The following is a 17,095-nucleotide window of genomic DNA, read 5'->3' as shown; positions in this document are numbered from 1 at the left end:
TGGAGGGTGAAGAACTGATTTGCGAGGGCCGCGGGCGTAGCCGGGAACTCCAGCTGGGGCGCAGCCGGGCATGACATTGTGCGTGTTATTTTAACATTTTATTTTTCAATTTCAGTCATTGCATTTCATGTTCAACCTTTGTAATACAGGTACGTTTTTATTCAAATAATTTTGGAATCAACTGGAATTCTGAGATGTGATTTTTTTATAGGCTTTTTTATATTTATTACATGACACGAGAGCACGGAATTTCGTCCAGCAGAACGATCCTTTGGGAATCTGTTCCCACACGTCAGACAGCTAACCTGGTCCAGAGCAGACCTGTTCACTCACCTAAGTTACCATGGTAGCTCAGCGGGATTTATTTAAGACACGGTGATGGAACGGAACTCCCACTTAAATGAGCCAGACTTGTCGAAACAAGTCCGACTTTCCCTTAATCCTCTTTCACAGAACACCCCCTAGATCTTCTGTATGCAAAGAGTGTTATTTTTAAAAATAATTCTTTTATTTTTAGTGGTATTAGCATTTTGCCACAAACAATAAAGGCATTAGGCCTACATCTGGTGCATTATTTGTTTCAGATCTTGGCTGATCAGGATTCTACCCTTATGCTTACGCTTACCCTTAAAGGTGCCAGTCTCCAAACCCCAGCCTTCACTCATGGCAGGAAATAGGTCCCAGGCAAAGACACTAAAGAATCCAATATAAAATCTAAAATTCAGGTCCATATTAGCAAGCATATTTTTTTGCAAAAGCTGGCAAACTATTTAAAATATCAGCTTGATGGCAAATAAACTGATTAGCAATATCCTTGAAACTCATACATTAAATTAATATTCATCAACACATTGCAAAGTATGACTTGCCATTTATATATCAGTGCTATGACTATAACCCTAAAAAAGTTGAGATGCTGTGTAAAACATAAATAAAAACAGAATGCAATGATTTTCTGTTGTTCAAATCATATAAACCCACAAATCAAAGCAGAACAAAGACAGCATATCAAATGTAAAAACAGAAAAATGTTATTGTCCATCCATCCATTTTCCAAACCGCTTATCCTACTGGGTCGTGGGGGGTCCGGAGCCTTTCCCGGAAGTGATGGGCACAAAGCAGGGAAGGGGCCAGCCCATCGCAGGGCACACTCACACACCATGCACTCACACGGGCAATTTAGTAACTCTAATTAGCCTCAGCATGTTTTTGGACTGTGGGGGGAAACCGGAGAACCTGGAGGAAACCCCACAACGACATGGGTAGAACCCAAGCGGAGACTCAAACCTAGGTCCCAGAGGTGTGAGGTAACAGTGCTAACCACTGCACCACCATGCCGCCATAATATTATTGTTTTATAACAAATACACTGCCTGGCCACAAAAAAGTCATCAGCAAATACTTAAGAGCCAATGAGTGGATCATTATTACAGCTCAGCAACATTATGCAACAATAAAGTGAAGTCAGCTGAGTACCTGAATCTACTGAATGGCCAGGCTACACCTCCTTCCATCATGAATGGATTTTTTCTTCCCTGTTGGCATGGGCATATTCTGGGAGATGAATGCCAAGATTCATTGGGTTCAAATTGTGAAAGAGTGGTTCAGGGAGCATGCGGAATCATTTTCATGTATGACTTGGTCACCACAGAGTTGTGACCCCCCATTGAAGGTCTTTGGGATGTATTGAAAAAGGCTTTATGGAGTGCTTCAACTTACTTTTCAGTACAGGATCTCTGTGAGAAATTAATGCAAATCTGGATGAAAATAAAGGGTGAAATGTTGCATAAGCTTGAGGAAACAGTGCCATGACAAATGTGCGCCATAATCAAAGCTAAAAGCGGTCCAACGAAAAATTCAAATGGTGAGTTTTTTTTTGACCAGGTAGTGTATATTTTAAAGGCAGGTCGCTGAGCCATGCTGCTTGCTCTCCAGAAAGGGCACTGGGACAGTTCTGAGTCATACCACAAGATGGCAGTATTGTGCCCGTACCAGGCACACTCACAACACGCTCACGCTGCCCACTGTGCTCATTGCCACATTTACTCCTGATATGCACAGTGGGCACACGCACACTATTTACAATGATAAACATTAAGCAACACAAACGGCATTACAATGCAACACAAAACATTACAGTGCATAGCTATCACAGTAAATAATTTACATGGTTGGCACCAGCTGAAACTGCTGCGCTGCCCCATGGTCCCTCCAGCGCTTCAGCCCCCCCACCCCCCTTTAGGGTGAGATGGTGACTTTTTTTTCATCAGGCAGTGTATAACGAGGTCACCTTTGGGGAACTTCCTTTGTAAACACTGACCAAGCAGAACAGCAACAACAAAAACTTGCAAGAAGAAGAAAAGGCCAATGAAGGAGAGTAAGACTGTGGTCACAGATTAAATAAAGGCTACAGTTATTGATCATGTTATCAATGATTGACTCCCTTTAAGAGAGACACCAACAGGTGTAAGATGCATATTTTTCAGTGGTGTCAGACAGGTGTATATCCATCCATCCATTTTCCAAACCGCTTGTCCTACTGGTTCGCCTACTGGTGGAGCCTATCCCGGAAGCAATGGGCACGAGGCAGGGAACAACCCAGGATGGGGGGCCAGCCCATCGCAGGGCACACTCACACACCATTCACTCTCACATGCATTCCTATGGGCAATTTAGCAAGTTCAATTAGCCTCAGCATGTTTTTGGACTATGGGGGGAAACTGGAGTACCCGGAGGAAACCCCACAACGACATGGGGAGAACATGCAAACTCCACACACATGTGACCCAGGCGGAGACTCGAACCCGGGTCTCAGAGGTGTGAGGCAACAGTGCTAACCACTGCACCACCATGCCGCCCCACAGAACTGTATATTACTGTATAATGTGATAGAGCGCAGCACGTCTGTCCCTGTAAATCAGCGGTGTCCCCGCTGATTAGGATCAGAAGACGCCAGGGTATGCTTCGGTTTGTTATAACTTAGTTTGTTGATGTTTGTGGCAAGTTAATGGGGTTAGTCTTCCGGGGAGCTCCAGGAAACCGGAGCCCAGGTAGTATGAAGGTTTTCTGTGCTCGGTTCGCGCTTTTCAGTGGGAGAGCTCATAGGAGCAGGGGGGTCGTATGGTACTTCTGTTATCGAATTCACGTTATGTTACGTGATGTTTTATGCTTTAATACATTGATTTTAGAGGGTATACCATACAGACAAAATGTTTAAAATAGTAAAGGCTTGTGTTTGATAGTGATTGATTGTGGAGTGATTAATGGTATTGCTTAGCATTTTAAATAGGTCCTGCGTGGCTCAGTGGGGGGGGGGGGGGCTGCCTCTGCCATGAGAGGATGTATGGGATTGTGCTGCATTTTGTCCTGCTGGTAGCCTAAAAGGAAATTAATAATGGAAAAGTCCTTTTTTTAAGAATTCTGTGCAACTGTCTATCATTCGACTCTGACCTAATTATCCGCTTGGGCACACTCTGTTACATTAGTATGAACTATATATAGTATAGTGACATCCATTGAGTATTGTTTGTAATGCACAGCTGGTGAGACAGAGCATCTGCATTCCCATGCGGCATCCTGGGGTGATGATCTCAAAAAAAAACTCCACCAGCACCTCTAATTAGTGGGCCAGTTGTTCCTTTGGGCTGCGGAAATTTAGGAGCCATGCCAGCGATGCGTGTTCTATCTGCAACCAGAACCACCGGCCACAGAGGTAGAGATGGAAGCGTTTGCATGCCTGCACTATGGCCAACAGTTCCCGTTGGGTCACACAGTAGTTGCGTTCGGGTAAGTGTCTGAAGTATGCAACCACATGCTCGCTTTCGGGTCCTGTCTGTGACAGCACAGCGCCCACCCCTTGCTGCTAGCATCCATGTTCAAGTCTGCGTTAGCTAGCACGGGAGTACTGACAAGCACTGCGCAAAGCTGGTTAAAAACCACAGCGCAGGCTTCCGTCCACATGAAACCACTTCCTTTTTCTCTCTGTTTCGCAATGGTGGTGAAATCTTTAACAAAGTGCTAATAGTTGGGCACCAGCCCCAGGAAACAGCGTAGTTCAGTCACTTTTCATAGGGTTAGCCAGCCCCCAATAGTGGCCCCGAGTCGAATCAGCAAGTCCAGACTGATGATGAATAGGACAGCGATGTCAGTGAGCCACACTTCCTGCACTACTGTGTGTCCAGCCAACCATATGCGCAGTTGCCTTTTCCCCCTCATGGCCATGCGCACCAGTCAGCGACATCAATTTAACGTTAGCTGCCTCCCAGCCGGCTAGCGCAGCCCCGCCAGGACCTGGTAGCACGTCTTGGTGGATCAGGGTGATGGTGGTCCACCAGGGCTCGATAGGATGTCTCGTCTACCAGGCAGGCGACATACAGGCCAGTAGCCTTGCCGAGTTGGCCCACTCTGGGTGTAGCTGTTGGGGTTGGACTGGCGTCTGTCCCCCTCACCACGCCACCCACTCTGTGTTTCCCGGCTATTCAGGATGCGGGGCAAGGTGATGGAGTGGGGCAATCATGGCCGAAGTGCCTGACCTCTACACAGCGGTGGCAGGCAGTAGCAGCTGTTGGTGACTTCTCCATCATAACTCTGTGTGGGTTGCGCACACATTCTGTCCCTCTTCACTGTTGAAGCTGCCAGTCGCACAGGTGCATATTCAGCCGGTGTGCTGTTGCAGGTGGGGTCAGGATTGCTTCCTCCTGCGCAGCCTCTGCCAAGGCCTCAGAGAGCGTGTCTGGCACCCACAGCTGGATGTGTTAGCGCAACCGCTTTGGTGTTAGAGCCTTAACAAAGGTTTGGAGAGCCAGTGCTTACTGTGCATCCCCGGGGAACTGTGGATAACTCCTCTGCATAAGGATGTGGAGGTCTGGCGTGAACACGTCAAGGGTTTCGCTGTCCCGCCTTTGCTGGTTCTTCCTGCTTCGCCTCTACCAACCACCGGCGGCCAAACCATTACTCCAGTGCCTCCACCAGGGCTGTGAAGTTTTGCTGCTCATCGGGGGTCAAGGAGAGCCTGGAGTGCCAACGCTAAGTGCACCACCATCCCCTCATTGCTCCTGGCATTGTGCCGTGCTGTCTGGGGCATCTGAAGGAGGTAGGTCTTCAGGAGCTACTTCCTGCATAGTGTGGGAGCTTGATGGCTGCCTTGACTCCCCTTCTCTCAGGTACTGGTGTGCGCAGCAGGGGCGGGGTTTTCTGCTTGTTCTGCCCAGTGGTGACATGGGGGGGGGGGGTCATGCTGGAACTGTTGGATTTCCCCAGGAAACTGCACTGCTGGGTTCCCGGGGTTCCCATTCTGCAGACTGCTGCTCCCCACTACCACTGTAGTCACTGGGTTGTTGTAGGAAGCGGTCATAATTTTTCTCCGATCCCTCTTCTGACATCATTGTAAAGGCAGGTCACCAAACCATGCCACTTGCTCTCCAGAAATGACACTTCCGGGTTATACCACAGAGTGGCTTTACCAGTCACACTCACAACACACTCGCGCTACCCACTGTACCCATTGCCCCGCTTACTCCTAATATGCACTGTGGGTGCACACACACACACACACACACACACACACACACACACACAGACTGTATAGAATGATTACACTAAACACTACACACTACATTACAATACAGTACAAGGCATTACAGAGCATAGTGATCACAGTGAACTATTTACATGGTTGGCACCAGCCCAGACTGCCGTGAGGCCCCATGGTTCCTCCAGCGCTACAATATGTTCAGTTTGAATTTAATGTCAGCTGTGGGTCTGTGGTGCAGTACAACGTCCACCTAGCTATTGGTGAAAAACTCATGTGCTTCCAGGGATTTTAGTTCTTCTTTTGACTTGCTGAGGAAATCCCTATATGGGCATGTTATATTTCTTAAGATAATAAATAAATCTGTTCAATACACAAAGATGATGCATTTGCCAATAATTCATTCAGATGCATTGGGGTACAAGCATTCATAAGTTATTCTTAAGCACTGACGTACAGTATTACCATGTCAAATCAACAGACTTAAAAAAAAATTCCCAAATGACCAACTTTGCCTCATACTTCATGTAAATAATGTCATTGTGCCCAGCAACTAATGTGCAAAATTTTCATGTATCTTCAGTAGTTTAAGAATCGCTGTTAACCATATTAATGTTCAAGATATTGATTACTTTACAATAACGTCACAATAGACAGAATACCAAAACCGCAAAATCTAGTGTCATAAAATATGTCAGAAAGAGAAACAGATGTCAATTCAAGTAGGTGCCACGATATGCCACCCCCAGCCACTGTGTAGTGTCATTTGCCGACTTTGATGGAAAGGGCACTGAACCCATATTTCTGAAAGTTTTCATCGACATATTATAATTGTTAACCTGACTGGCCAAATGGTTTGGGCTCCTAATAGATAAAAAGCAACGGTGTTTTACTTAGTCATTATAACATTATAGTGTTAATTAGGCAAAAACCTCGGAATTCAAAAGCAAAGGACCCGGATGTGTTGTGTTCAGGAGACATGCGGTGACGGAGGCACTCTGATTTCCCGTATAAACAATGTTTAGTATTACGAGAAAAGGACTTGCATCACATTGTCGGCTTTGTTTTTTATATACATGCGCCTTTACAACTAGCATCCGTTGACAAATTGTATTTTTTTGTGTGCTTTTTGCTAAGGTGTTTGTAGTGTCGTTAATCTCACTAGTGTCTAGTACACGTTTTCTCATACCATGCCTCTTCCGGGATACAATCCGAAAGTAAGATTATTAGAAGAACCTCAATTTAGGTTTATAAATTAGAGAATTACAAAAATCGCGATTGTGCGATTGATTATAAAAATCGTACAATCTCTCCCGATGTTTCAACTTCCTTTTTAACGGGTCTTATTGTGTCGAGAAACAAGTAGCAGCGAACACAGGAAACTGTAAGTATACTTCTGTGTATAAGTATATTTGTAATCAGAATTTCGCTTACGCCTGTTTTAATGCGCTTGATTATGTGAAATTTGCCTGTATACTTTATTCTATATATACAGCGCTAGCTATAGCTAACAAATAGATTATAACTAGATTGAAATACAGCCTAATATCAAGATGTTTAGTGTGTAATAACTTTAAATGTCTGTGTTGCTTGATTATGCACTTATGAAGACATTTTACTGAAACAGAAGTTTTTTGCGCTTATAGGTGGTTCGGCAGTGTAAATATATCACTAATTATACGTATTATTGCCATTTGCACGAGTAAGAATGATTCACCATTACGCACTGATTATTGTTAAATCAAAAGTAATAACCGCTGTATTAACGGTATCGTTTCTACGAAGCGTTGGACATCTGAATATAAATCTGTTAATTTCGAGCAATTTCTCCAAGGATGGAATACCTCGACTAGCAGTATGCAGTCCTACCGCTTGTTTAATGCACTTTCCAAGTTTAATTGTAGTCTAATTGTCGTTCTATTTATGAAAACGTCGTATTACATAGCACTTTGGGACGTAGTTATTTATTCATTATTATTTATTAAGGCATACTGAAGTTTGCATAAAAATGTAAGGGCTGCACAGTAACCTCACCACTCCAGAGTAGAGGGTTCCTTTTCAGACTCCTGCTCACTGTCAGACATGTACCAAGTTATGTTTATAAATTTGACAAGTAATTACAAAAACAATAGTTTTTCCTCGGTTATCTACCTTGGGTTAAATGAATAAATCACTAAATTGTTCATAGTGTGTCCAGTGATAGACTGCATAATTATACCTGCTAATATTAGGTCTGTTTTCCTTTATTCTGTTAAGATGTTCATATCGTGGTTTGATTAAATTTGGCATGTGAAATACACAAGTTCCAGAGCTTTTTTTATATCCTTTGAAATATATCAAGTTTTCTGCAACTACAGATAGAAAAAAAGAGAGTGCTTTCATATCAGCTAAATATAACTTATCAAAAAGATCAGAAAGAGTACTTTTTCAAATTCAGGGTGTGCTTTTTTTAAAGGCCAAGATTCATCTCACGAGTTGCATTTTTTTTGTATATTTTTGATGATTAAGAAAACGGTGAAGGCAAATTTCAGGTCAAATTTTTTTATAATTAAATACAAATGTATGTGGCATTTCTCTTGGACCAAGGTGCTACATAGATTAACACAAGACTAACATATAACAACCTAACAACATAGAGTGCATGGTGTTGCAATCTGTGCAAACATTACAGGACAGTGCAAAAAGACAGGGCACCTGACACTGACAAGTACAAACAGTTCAGTATACCCAATACTGATAAGGTGCAGTTTAGTTGTGCAAGGAGGTAGCAATAAAATAAAAAGTAATTGTAAACATTTCACGAGGAGTGATAGTATGGGAAATACAGGAAGAAACAATACAATGAGGAAAAAACAATACAATGAGGTAGCAATGAGATAAGAAATAGTAGTAAATATTTTGCAGTGGGAGTGTAAGGGTAATAAGTGTGTGTTGATGAGTGTGTGTGTTTTGTGTGGTATCAGATCAATCCCTGACAGTTCAGTAGTCTGATGGCATGGCATATAATATTTGTGAATGCAGCCTGTGGTGTGAATATCTGTGATGGCGGGGGAGAGAGACTCCAATGATCTTCTCAGTTGTCCTCACTATACACTGTAGGGTCTTGCAATATGAGGCGACGCAGTTTTCCCAAACCAGAATGTGATGCAGCTTCTCGGGATGCTCTCAGTAGTTCCCCTGTAAAATGTTGTGAGATGGGTTTTTCTCAGCTTTTCACATCAGCTGGGCTTTCTTGACTATGGAGCCAGTGTTGAGGTTTTCCACCAGATACCAAGGAATTTGGTACTCTCAACAATCTCCACGGATGAGCTGTTGAGGAAGAACAGAGAGTGGTCACTCCATATGCTGAGGTCAATAACCATCTCTTTTGTGGTATTCACATTGAGACTGGTTGTTGACTCTGCACCAGTCCGATAATCAATGCATTTCTCCCAACGCTGACTCATTTTTATTGAGACCCACCATAGCTATGTCATCAGCAAACTTGATGGTGACTCGAACTGTCCATTGTTGCACATTTGTGAGTGAACTGCGTGAACACCAGTGGACTGAGTACGCAGTCCTTGGGGGCTCCAGTGCTTAGTGTGATAGTGCTGGAAGTGCTGCTCCCAATATGGACTGACTGAGGTCTCTCAGTCAGAAAATCCAGTATCCAGGTGCTGAGAGAGGTTTTCAGGTCTAGCTTGAATTAGGGCTGAACAATTTGGCCCTTTTATTTGTGCTAATGTGTTATTGGTGTTAATAACAGCAGCGAATCTAACTCAACCAAAAAGCCATAATGTTCATAACACAGTGGCTGTTCTGTCCTGAAACTGTAAAGCTGGAAATTTTTAGATGTAATATGCGTTTTATAAAATGCAGAATAAATAGAAGTAGTTTATTGGTAATTTCATGTTCGTCAAAGTTTCCGCTTTTTAACAGCTGTATACGGTTATTTTCTACAGGTGCTGGTCATATAATTATAATATCTTGAAAAAGTTGATTTATTTCACTAATTCCATTCAACAGGTGAAACTTGTATACATTCATTCCACACCGACTGACATATTTCAAGTGTTTATTTCTTTTAATTTTGATGGTTATAACTGACAACTAATGAAAACCCCAATTCAGTATCTCAGAAAATTAGAATATTACTTAAGACCAATACAAAGAAAGGATTTTTAGAAATCTTGGCCAACTGAAAAGTATGAACATGAAAAGTATGAGCATGTACAGCACTCAGTACTTAGTTGGGGCTCCTTTTGCCTGAATTACTGCAGCAATGTGGTGCGGCATGGAGTCGATCAGTCTGTGGCACTGCTCAGGTGTTATGAGAGCCCAGGTGCTCTGATAGTGGCCTTCAGCTCTTCTGCATTGTTGGGTCTGGCATATCGCATCTTCCTCTTCACAATACCCCTTAGATTTTCAATGGGGTTAAGGTCAGGCGAGTTTGCTGGCCAATTAAGAACAGGGATACCATGGACCTTAAACCAAGTACTGGTAGCTTTGGCACTGTGTGCAGGGGCCAAGTCCTGTTGGAAAATGAAATCTGCATCTCCATAAAGTTGGTCAGCAGCAGGAAGCATGAAGTGCTCTAAAACATCCTGATATACAGGTGCATTGACCTTGGACCTCAGAAAACACAGTGGACCAACACTAGCAGATGACATGGCACCCCAAACCATCACTGACTGTGGAAACTTTACACTTGACCTCAAGCAACGTGGATTCTGTGCCTCTCCTCTCTTCTCCTAGACTCTGGGACCCTGATGTCCAAAGGAAATGCAAAATTTACTTTCATCAGAGAAGATAACTTTGGACCACTCAGCAGCAGTCCAGTCCTTTTTGTTTTTAGCCCAGGCGAGACGCTTCTGACGCTGTCTGTTGTTCAAGAGTGGCTTGACACAAGGAATGCGACAACTGAAACCCATGTCTTGCATACGTCTGTGCGTAGTGGTTCTTGAAACACCGACTCCAGCTGCAGTCCACTCTTTGTGAATCTCCCCCACATTTTTGAATGGGTTTTGTTTCACAATTCTGTCCAGGGTGCGGTCATACCTATTGCTTGTGCATTTTTTTCTGCCACATCTCTATTACTGTGCTTGAACACAGAGCTCTGTGAACAGCCAGCCTCTATTGCAATGACCTTTTGTGTCTTGCCCTCCTTGTGCAAGGTGTCAATGGTCGTTTTTTGGACAACTGTCAAATCAGCAGTCTTCCCCATGATTGTGTAGCCTACAGAACTAGACTGAGAGACCATTTAAAGGCCTTTGTAGGTGTTTTGAGTTAATTAGCTGATTAGAGTGTGGCACCAGGTGTCTTCAATACTGAACCTTTTCACAATATTCTAATTTTCTGAGATACTGAATTGGGGTTTACATTATTTGTCAGTTATAATCCTCAAAATTAAAAGAAATAAACAATAAAAAACATATGTCAGTCTGTGTGGAATGAATGTATGCATTATAGAAGTTTCATCTCTTGAATGGAATTAGTGAAATAAATCACCTTTTTCAAGATATTCTAATTATATGACCAGCACCTGTATACAAATCAATTCAGGTGAAACAAAAGAAAATGTACGTATTCAGGGTTGCAAACTCTTTGATTCTTACGGCAAGAAATCTTACGGCAAATCTGTATTAGTCCATTCTAAACTTGAAATTAGCTGCATCAAAAATGTCAGGGCAGTGTACAAACCCTACGGACTATTTACAAGGTAATTGAACTTGAACATACATGTAAATGTGTGTGCAGAACAGAGCAGAAAATCTCACTCCATGCAGCTGACCAAAGTTGGCAACCATGCATTTTATTTGAAATGAGAAATAAAAAGCAGTTTTTGGCTGAAGCGGCTTATCATTGCTTTGTTACTCGGACAATACAAAACGAAAGAAAAAACATTATTTGCATCTCCTTTTGTATCTTTTGTAAATAATAAGACCAATTCATAATAGCGATTAAAGCGATCTGTTCTTTTAGTATTTATGTTAAAGCAAGACTTTTATTATTGTTTTGGGACTAATTTCGAAAGATTAATCTTTGGAAATGCTTCAATTAATTAGCGCAAAAACATCTGACATAAACATGACTGTTTTATGGCTTTTTTTGGGGGTCACCGACTCTGCTGCTGCAACTGTCTCGTTGTTTTGATGGGTTAGTGGTATGCTAATGCTGTTGCCCATTAACAAAAGCAAAAGGTATGATACACTGAAGTATGTCGCTGCTGGTGTTTAAAGGGAGGTTCCCGGTTCTATTGATGATAGGACCTTTCTGAAACAATCTTGGACTATGAAATAGGAAGGCAATTCACTTATAGCTCAGTAGCGGAATCATTACAGGTCCTTCTCAAAAAATTAGCATATTGTGAAAAAGTTCATTATTTTCTGTAATGTACTGATAAAACATTAGACTTTCATATGTTTTAGATTCATTACACACAACTGAAGTAGTTCAAGCCTTTTATTGTTTTAATATTGATGATTTTGGCATACAGCTCATGAAAACCCAAAATTCATGCTTCCATCTGCTGAAAAGCTTTATGGAGATGAAGATTTCATTTTTCAGCACGACCTGGCACCTGCTCACAGTGCCAAAACCACTGGTAAATGGTTTACTGACCATGGTATTACTGTGCTCAATTGGCCTGCCAACTCTCCTGACCTGAACCCCATAGAGAATCTGTGGGATATTGTGAAGAGAAAGTTGAGACGCAAGACCCAACACTCTGGATGAGCTTAAGGCTGCTATCGAAGCATCCTGGGCCTCCATAACACCTCAGCAGTGCCACAGGCTGATTGCCTCCATGCCACGCCACATTGAAGCAGTCATTTCTGCAAAAGGATTCCCGACCAAGTATTGAGTGGATAACTGAACATAATTATTTGAAGGTTGACTTTTTTTGGTATTAAAAACACTTTTCTTTTATTGGTCGGATGAAATATGCTAATTTTTTGAGATTTTCATGAGCTGTATGCCAAAATCATCAATATTAAAACAATAAAAGGCTTGAACTACTTCAGTTGTGTGTAATGAATCTAAAATATATGAAAGTCTAATGTTTTATCAGTACATTACAGAAAATAATGAACTTTTTCACAATATGCAAATTTTTTGAGAAGGACCTGTATATTTTCTGCACCCTGAATGCAACATTTTCCTTGGGTTTCACGTGTTTGCTGTTTCTGTGCCCTTCTTCTTGGGCCACTTCTGATTGGTGAGCATGACTGGCACATGAGAAGCACGGTGCTTGTGATTGATGAGAATGACTGTCACACAGGGAGCATAGCATGCATTTGTAAAACTACTCTCACAAGAGTTTTAAACCTCGGGTCCGATGTGCTGTATAATGTATATCCTAAATCGCGGCCTTTGCAATTTGCCAATTGCGTTGTTTCAAATCACGATTTCAATTTGAAATCGATAAATCGTCCAGCCCTAGCTTGAATGCTGAACTGAAGTCTTTGAACAGCATTCGAACATAAGTGTCCTTATTATCTGGGTAAGTAAGGGCCAGTTAGAGGGTGGTGGCTAAGGCATCATTATTTGATTGGTTGCATTGATATGCAAACTGTAGAGGATCTAATTGGAAGGGCAGCAGGGTCTTGATGTAACTCATGATGGGTAATTCCATGTCATATCATCACACTTTTGGACCTAATTATCAGATTTTAATTAAACTAGGCATGCAGGTTTGGTCATATGAGTAACCTGTGGAACTGAAATCACGTGTCTTGAATTAATATTAAAGTAGATTTAAGCTAACAAAGTTTGAAGTAATTAGGGGGAGGAACTATGGATTTGACTGACTATATCTCTCTTATAAGTCACACAGAAATAGTTCTCATATTGCTTTAAAGCTCTTTTCCAGCTATGTATGTTATACCCAAAATGAACCATGTTATGAGTGATTATGTTGTTAAAATTTGAATAGTAAAAAAATACATATATTAAAAATTGGCCAGTTTTTTTAGTAAAGCCATCTTATAATGTCGTGAACATCTCCAGAGAATTTTCTTTGGCTTTCAATGTCTGCTGAGATGCAAGATGTAAGACACGGTATTTTTTGTTTTTAAGGGTACGGAACATGAACACATACTGGGGAAAGTATTAACAGAATAATAATAAAAAAAAAATGAAGTAACCGACATGGGCAAGATTACATTGATTAAAGGTTCTGAATGTCGGTTTTGATTAATTTTCCATTAATTGCACAGTCCTACTTGGGGTGCTCAGTTAATTCAATAAAAAATACTGCAAATGTATCGGTTTTAGTAAAAAAAAATCAATTTATTAATTTCTTTACAAAAAATATATATTTCATTAGAAACTAGTAGTTTTAAGTAAAATGTTCATTTCAGATAAATTGAAATCCAAATTATAATTCTAAAAGAGCTGTTCTGAGTTGATTGACAAGCAGTCTCACTGGGTGCTTTTTAATTAATAACATGTTTGTAATACACAGGGAGCAGGGTCATCTGGGTATATTCCTGTGGCATCTTGCACAACAGTTTTTACGGTTATATTACCTGACCCATTAGTGGTGATATTAACATAGTCTCCATCTACGGAAAATATAAGTGAAACAATACTTTGGTACCCTATACCTGCAAAAGATGCAGCACATTTGGCCTGGGACATATTCATGGGTTTTCCATATACAGTGGGTCCTTCACTATGAGTAGGCATCACAGAACAAACATAGCAATTGGTCACATTTTTTGCTGTTACAGTGTCATGTACATATCGATACCAGTAGTTCTTCATGAACGGGTGTGAGTGGTCAGCAGGCAACGGGCGCAGATGGAAGTCGTCATGGGTCCATCGCCGTAGGTGCTGCAATGGAGCTAGTGGGAGCAAGGACAACCATACAAGTCCAACAACAAGAATGACCCCTAGAGTCACCTTACCACACCCCCACCCCGTCAGAGCCATCCTAATAGAGTGCAGTTCAGTTGTTTACTTCACCGGGTTGAGACAGCAGCACCCTATTGGTTACTGTGCCTTTGTAGCGGACTTCCACTGCTACTCTGTCGCTGAGGCCTCTGATAAGGGCTTGATGGGTTTACAGTGACTTTTGTGTATCCAGGAAGGTCGTTCTGCTATTTTCACAGCTGTTGGTGTTGTGAGGAGGACTTGATAAGGACCATCCCACCGGGGTGTGCTCCACTCCTTCCGCAACAGGACCTTGACCAGGATTCAATCCCCTGGCTGCAAGTTATCCTGTTGGTTAGAAACAGAATTTACTGGCAGACTACTGGGGCTATGTTTTTGTTGTGATGATAGCAACTTTCGCATCCAATTAGCCAATGTATTTTCTCTGTCCGCTTTCCCTATATCACTCATTTCGGTTGCTAGGGGAAACGGCCTTCCGTACACTATCTCAAAAGGTGTTAATCCTGCAGGAATGGGAGTTATTCTCATCCACAATTTTACTAGAGACAAACATTCTGGCCAAGGCCTTTTTGTCTCTTCCATTGTTTTTCTGAGCCTTGTTTTAATAGTGCCGTTAGTTCTCTCCACTAAGCCTGCACTCTGAGGGTGATAAGCACAATGATTCTTAAGCATAAAACCTAATGCTTGTGAACAAAGGGACATGGTCTGATTTACAAAATGAGTCCCATTGTCTGATCTTATAATATGAGGTATGCCATAAGTAGGGAAATAATGGCCTACCAAACATTTTGCAACAGTCATTGCATCACAGTGCTTTACAGGGTATATTTCTACCCACTTAGAAAAGGTGTCTATAATGACTAGACAGTACTTCTTCCCTTGTGACCAAGATAATTCAATAAAATCCATATGTACAACTTGAAACGGGTACTCAGCTACAGGGAACTGGCCACGTTTTGGTCTCATGTTACCCTGTGCATTATGTTTACAGCAAATTAAGCATGTTCTACAAAATTGCTTTGCATAATCAGAAAAATTTATAGCATAAAAGTATTGCTGGATAATATGTACCATCCCTCCTGTTGAGACATGAGTATTTCCATGGCTCACTAAGGCAGCTGTTTTGTATAAGTTTTTTGGTAGGATGGGCTTGTCATTCATATAATAAACTTTCCCTTGCTGTATTGCTCCTCTCTTGATCCAACTCTGTATTTCTGTTTTAGGAGCATGAATCTGTGCATCACATAGCACTTCACTATCTATGAAAAGAATGTCTGCCACTGATAAGGTGGGCTGTTTCAGTGCCGCTTCTTTGGCAGTTTTATCTGCAAAGTTGTTTCCTTTAGCTATTGTGGAAGCATCGGTTTGGTGTGCTTTACATTTACACAGTGCAAGGCGAGTCGGTAATTGTACAACATCTAATAATCTAAGTAGTAAGTTTGTGTGAGTTAGAGACGTTCCCTGCGATGTTTTAAAACCTCTATTTTTCCACACTCTTGCATGGTGATGAACAGCTCCAAACACATATTGACTATCAGTGTATATAGTAAGTGACTTATTTTTGAATAGCTCGCATGCCCTAATTACAGCATAGAGTTCAGCCGCTTGTGCTGAACAAGCAGGTGGGAGTGCATTGGCCTCTAACACTTCAGTGGACGTAACTACAGCATACCCGACCTTATTTTTTCCCCAAATCATTTTTTGATGCTGATCCATCTACATAAACAACCATTGAATCTGATATTGGGGTCTGTAAAATATCTGCTCTGGGTTTTGTTTGCTCTTCCACAACTGCTTTGCACGAATGTGGCTCTCCATCTTCCGTTGTCGGAAGAAGGGTGCTAGGGTTAAGAGGACCACATCGCTGTATAGTAATGTTTGACTGTGAAAGCAGGAGTGAGACTAAGGTCAGATGTCTAGCATGTGTGAGGAACGGAAGCGGTGTCTGCAGTAAAACTAATGAAACTGAATGTGGCACCTTCAAGGTGAGTGGGTGACACAACACTAATTCTGCTGATAATTTTACTGCTTCTGCAGCAGCTGCACATGCTTGCAAACGTTGTGGAAAACCAGCTGCTACTGCATCTAATCGTTTAGAATAGAATGCTAGTGGTCTTTCCTTTGTCCCGAACGGCTGTGTTAATACCGCTTTCATATAACCTTGATTAGCATCAACACATAAGGTAAATGGTTGTTGATAATCTGGTAAGGCAAGTATCACATTTGTTTGTAGCATCATTTTTAAGTTTGTGAATGCCAATTCTCCTTCTTTTGTCCACTGAATTTTATCTTTTAAGGCCATGTCTTTCCCATAAATTAAGGTTTGCAGAGGTTGAACGAGTGCGGCATAATCAGGTAGCCATTCTCTGCAATAATTACAAAGTCCTAAGAAGGACATCATTTGCTGTTTAGTCTTTGGCTTTGGTGCCTCTTGTATTGCCTGTTTTCTAGTTTCTAATAATGATCGACCTTGTTGGGAGAGTTTATGTCCAAGATATATAACTTCCTCCCTGCAATATTGTAATTTTTGTTTTGATGCTTTATGTCCTGTATCATATAAATGCTGTAACACCAACAGTGTGGCTTCCTTACAATGCTGTTTTGTATCTGAAGCAATTAATATATCATCTACATACAGTAGCACTTGACTATAGGATGGTATTTTACAGGCACTCATAGAATATCTAA

The 17,095-nt window shown here is 41.6% G+C and overlaps 1 protein-coding gene across 1 annotated transcript in view; it reads left to right on the top strand.

The window, feature by feature from the left end:
* Window positions 1-6,381: 6,381 nt before the first annotated feature.
* The window catches only part of LOC125711310 (interleukin-1 receptor accessory protein), a 32,103-nt gene continuing 21,389 nt past the window's right edge, over window positions 6,382-17,095 (top strand). The window contains exon 1 of the mRNA XM_048980103.1: window positions 6,382-6,914. The gene's annotated coding sequence lies outside the window, so the exon portion shown is untranslated. The remainder of the gene's footprint in view (window positions 6,915-17,095) is intronic.

The sequence above is a fragment of the Brienomyrus brachyistius genome, chromosome 17 (assembly GCF_023856365.1).
Source record: "Brienomyrus brachyistius isolate T26 chromosome 17, BBRACH_0.4, whole genome shotgun sequence".
In the NCBI taxonomy this organism is placed as follows: Eukaryota; Metazoa; Chordata; class Actinopteri; order Osteoglossiformes; family Mormyridae; genus Brienomyrus; species Brienomyrus brachyistius.
This window is presented reverse-complemented; position numbering and strand designations above follow the sequence as displayed.